The sequence below is a fragment of the Cavia porcellus genome, unplaced genomic scaffold (genome assembly GCF_034190915.1).
Source record: "Cavia porcellus strain 051 isolate PalLab524CR breed Dunkin Hartley unplaced genomic scaffold, mCavPor4.1 scaffold_32, whole genome shotgun sequence".
Classification (NCBI taxonomy): Eukaryota; Metazoa; Chordata; class Mammalia; order Rodentia; family Caviidae; genus Cavia; species Cavia porcellus.
The window spans coordinates 23076003-23081091 of NW_026947515.1; the positions used below are offsets into that span (position 1 = coordinate 23076003).

At 51.0% G+C, this 5089-nt stretch overlaps 1 long non-coding RNA gene across 1 annotated transcript; it reads right to left on the reverse strand.

The window, feature by feature from the left end:
* Positions 1 to 626: 626 nt before the first annotated feature.
* Positions 627 to 3975, reverse strand: LOC134474305 (uncharacterized). The gene is made up of 2 exons (XR_010045050.1): positions 3230 to 3975; positions 627 to 1675 (listed from the first exon to the last, which is right to left on the reverse strand). It is a non-coding gene; the product is annotated as an uncharacterized LOC134474305 (long non-coding RNA).
* Positions 3976 to 5089: the final 1114 nt, after the last annotated feature.

A 5089-nucleotide genomic window follows, 5' to 3' on the forward strand; every position in this document is an offset into this window, starting at 1 on the left:
AGCACACCATTCTAGGAGCTCCAGCCTAGAGAATCTAGAAATCGCTGCTAGGCAGAAATAAATCATTATGGGGACTGGGGATTTAGCTCAGTGGTGTAAACACCTACCTTGCAAGCAGGCAGTCGTGAGTTCGATCCCCGGTACCAATAAAAACAAAAAAGACCAAAAAAAAAAAAAAAAAAAAAAAAAAAAAAAAAAAGACAAGGTCTTGCTATGCAGTTCAGGCTGGCCTTGAGCTCACTACATAGCCCAGGCTGCTTCCAAACACTCAGTGATCCTCCTGCCTCAGCTTCCTAAATACTGGGATTGCAGGCATGTGCCACCATGCCGTTTTCTTTCTTTCTTTCTTTCTTTCTTTCTTTTTAACCTTTAATTATTTATTTTTGTTTGTTTGTCTTTTTGAGATAGGGTATCAGGATGCAGTTCAGGCTGGCCTTGTATTCACTGTGTAGCCCAAACTGGCCTTGAACTCACAGCAATCCTTCTGCCTCAGCCTCCCAAGAGTTGGGATTACAAGCCCATGGCTGGGCTTCTCTTTCTTTTCTAAAGTTTATTATTAATATTTAAAGTTGTAAAGTGTCGATGTCCGCTCCCGGCCGGCAGGAAGGACACACGACAAAGTCTGGTAGTGGACAACCTTTTCTTTTTATTTTTCTTCTCCGTACAGCCTGCCCTGGGTTCTCCCAGCTGAAGCCTCCTCTGGTCCGCTCCCCGCGGCTCCTTTTGTGCTTCAGTCTGCCCCAAAGCCTCTACCGGTCCGCTCTCCGCGGCTCCTTTTGGGCTTTTACTTCTGGGCTTCTACCTGGCTTCTTCTCCCGCCCAGGGGTGGCACCGGTATATATACGGGTACAGTGTCCAATCATGTTAAAGTAAGCAAGGCAAGCTGATTGGCTAACATCATCAGTTGCCAGGCAGACTATATTGTTGAGCGGGTTGTTTACGCGGTAAGCAGGAAACTAACATATTCGATGGGAGGGGTAATCTACCTCAGGCTTTGCTCTTTACCACAGGCCGCACGTCCGCCGCGCAAGGCGAGCTATCACAGACGCGGCTCCCAACATCTCCCCCTATTTTATTTTTTATGAATGTGCGCATCGTAGCCCTTCCTGGACTGGGTGCAGAGGCTTATGCCCTATGTGTAGGTCCACCGTAGGTCCTTGGCTTAGACCCTGGTTGGCCATGCCATGGTCTGCCAAGGCCCTGAGGCCCTCGTCCTTTTTCTAGGGCCAGGCACAAACTGGACGGAACCTGGATGCACACAAGCTTGCACTCATTTCCTCTCCGTAAAGAAATCCCCTCGGAGAGAAATTTAGACCTGGGCAGCATCTAACAGTCCAGCGGCTTACGTGCAGGATGGGGTAGGGCCTGACTTAGGTCGAGTCGTGCTGGGGAGGCACGCTCTTACCCGTCATTGACTCACCTACCCTGCTGTGTATTGTCACCTTATGGAGGAGAATGAGGGATGCCCGCCATATCTAGACTCGGTCGTGGGCCAATTGAGCAAGCCATGCATATGCCTGAGGATCTTCTTGTCCATTTCGGGCTACCGCTATTTCTATTCATCTTATTGGTTGGTCTGTGATGGATCTCCAGTAGGGCAGGTCTGATCTTTAGTCGAGGGCTTTGTTGCCCGTGTCAGTCTCTCCGGTATCCACAGTGGTTCTCGTCCCGGTTCCTGTGGGAAAACACAAACCGCGCCTCGGTTCCAGCTGACTACCGGATCCGGGCCCATCCATTGTCATGCCATAGATAACCGCGCCTTTGGAGGCAGGCCTTGGCTTACTCCCCCTTTTTGTTTTTTATTTTTTATTTTTTATTTTTATCTTTTTCGTTTTTTTTTTTTTTTTTTTTATTGGTACCAGGGATCGAACTGGCGATTGCCTGCTTACAAGGCAGGCGCTTATGCCGCTAAGCTAAATCCCCAGCCCCCGTTTCCTCGACCGGCGTTTTTCTCAGCCTGCTCGGCAGAGTAGCCGCCCATGAAAATCATAGGACGGCGGTCGCGACAGAGTGGAACGGGGCGTCACTTCCTGTGCCGGCTGAGAGAAGGGAGGGTTCCCTGTAGAGGCCTCTCGGTGGGGAGCCGCTTCTGGAGAAGAGCTCCAGGGCGGAGCGGATGGCTCTCTATCTCCTCCCCGCCAGAGAGCGCCGGGGAACTGGGTCTGGTCATCAGCGTGCCGACCTTCTCCCATAAGCATTTCCTTGTTCCACCCCCGGTTTCCCCGATTGGCGTTTCTCTCAGCCTGCTCTGCAGAGAACTCTGCGTACCAGGCTCGCCAATCCAGGTAACTGCCCGAGGGCAGACACGCCTTTGCCAGCTGAATCCAGTCCGCGGGGGTGAGGGGCCCAGAAGACAGATTCTCCAGCATGGCAATGGTGTAAGGCGCAGTCGGCCCAAAGGTTGTAACTGCATTTTTAAGTTCTCTAATCTGCTTTATCTCAAAAGGCTCCCATACATTGCGTCCCTGGCCCATAGCTACTTGTACAGGAAACATCCCGTAGGGGCCACTATCTATCCCAGGTGGATGTACCTCATGAGACAAGCGTCCCCCCTGCCAAAGCCACCTGTAAAAATACCGACCCGCCGGCGGCGGAGCATAAGACAGCGGCCGTGATTGGGCGGAAAATGGGGGCCCGTGCATCACTTCCTGTTCTGGCGAAAGGGGAGAGAGCTCCCAGGCGGCCGCCTCGTGGCGAGGAATCGCCTCCGGAAACGGCCCCCAAGGTGGGGCGGAAGGCTTCGCCTCCCTCTCGCGCCGGGGAGTGCTCAGGAGCTCTCTACTCCTCCGCAGACCAGGTTGAGCAGAGCGCAATTCGCGGGGCAACGCTGGAAAAGAACCCTGCGACTCCTTATTGAGCGATTTAGGCTCCTGACAGCTGGTCTCTTTGGCCTCCTTGCCATTCAGCTTTCCCTCGTCCTCGGAGTCAGACGACTCCGAGGCTAGAGCCCCGTCCTCCTCCTTAGCATCCTTGTTCCCCTTGACGGACCCCTCTCGGGAGCTCCCTGACTGGGCCTGCTCAGATACCCTGCGTACTTTTGTAAGCTCTTGAGAGCTTTCTCCACAACCACCCTCGCTCTTAGTGTTGCTACCTAACATGTTTCCCATCTTTTAATATGTTACTCACCGCGTGAGGCCCAAGGAATCCGCCACTTACGCGTGAGCCTGAGGGGAGTCTAAAAGCCCTGTAGGTGCGCGCCACCCAGAGCCCAGGCTTATCCCCAACTCACCTGTCTCGCAGCTCTGTACTGGAGCGTTGTCCACTTCCACGTCTCGGGGGTGATCAGTCCCCGGGCGGGCCTCCAAATGTCGATGTCCGCTCCCGGCCGGCAGGAAGGACACACAACAAAGTCTGGTAGTGGACAACCTTTTCTTTTTATTTTTCTTCTCCGTACAGCCTGCCCTGGGTTCTCCCAGCTGAAGCCTCCTCTGGTCCGCTCCCCGCGGCTCCTTTTGTGCTTCAGTCTGCCCCAAAGCCTCTACCGGTCCGCTCTCCGCGGCTCCTTTTGGGCTTTTACTTCTGGGCTTCTACCTGGCTTCTTCTTCCGCCCAGGGGTGGCACCGGTATATATACGGGTACAGTGTCCAATCATGTTAAAGTAAGCAAGGCAAGCTGATTGGCTAACATCATCAGTTGCCAGGCAGACTATATTGTTGAGCGGGTTGTTTACGCGGTAAGCAGGAAACTAACATATTCGATGGGAGGGGTAATCTACCTCAGGCTTTGCTCTTTACCACAGGCCGCACGTCCGCCGCGCAAGGCGAGCTATCACAGACGCGGCTCCCAACAGTAAAGCCAGCCGTGGTGGCACACACCTGTAATTCTGGCACTCAGGAGGTTGAAGCAGGAGGATTGCTATGAATTTGAGGCCAGCCTGGGCTATATAGTCTAGCTGCCTACAAAGCAAAAGTATGTCTCTCTCTCTCACACACACAAAATGTAAACTAAGAAATCATAAACAAGGTAAAAACAAAATAAAGATAGTTTTATGCAGGTGGAAAATAGATTTACAAATTGAGAAATGGGACTCAGTTAGATGGAACTTGACTTCTGACAAAGAAAACAATGCTTGGTCTTTTATCAACTCTAGCTGTTGGAAACTGATGCAGGAAGTGGTCCTGTATTATGTTGGCCCAGTGGGATGTCCAGATAAAAAGCAAAACTGGTCACTGCTAGGATTATTTCCAAAAGATGAAAAATATTTCCAAAAGATGAGAAGTATAAAATAAAAAGTGGCCTTTATTCTGAGAACATGGAGAGAGATGACCAGCACCCCCACCGCTGGCGTCCGGCGATCTCTCCAGCAGACACGTGGCGTAGGGGTATGAAAGTAGCCTTGGTTTGGGGTGGAACCTAAGGCGGGCATTAGGGATGCACAGGTAGCCCACTGGTCCTAGGTTTGGCGCCATATGTAAATTTCCAGGGGCAGGAAGATGACATCACAGGTAACTCCTAGGGGCAGGAAAGATAGGGGCTTCCTGCTTCCGGTTGAGGCTTTCCTGGCTACAGTGTCCTGTCTGGGCCAAAACCCTTTCATATCCCATCTTATGATTATTATAATGAAAAGGGGTGAAGATTTCTCTCTTTAACTACTTCCTGCTGGCAGAGGATGCTGTACTGGAGCCTAGGGGAGTCGACGGGATGAAGGTTGATGCCCAGGTAGACGCTGGTGCCAGGTGTTTTAGCCAGGACAACTTCACTGGTGAATGCACATATATCAGATTGGAAAAACAAAGAAACAAGATGTTATGAGGAGACATGGCATTGTCATATTTAAGGACCCAGATGAGGTAGAGGGAAAGGTGCCTTTGATTTAGACATGTTCCATGGTAAGGCAGAATTCTGAAAATTAAATGTGGGATTAGGAGGAATGATGTTATGAGAAATGATTACTCCCCCATCTGAAAGCATAAAAGTTAAGAGGTAGGTCGGTAAGGCTTGTCTCTGGTATGCATGATGTTGGAGTCTGTAGGCAATACTGTTAAAGAGTTCTGCTGTAAAAATGATCATTAATAGAATGTAAGAAATTAGGAACCAAAGTGGATAACAAAACATGACTTAGCCTGTTAACTGTGGCTGCGAGGCCTTC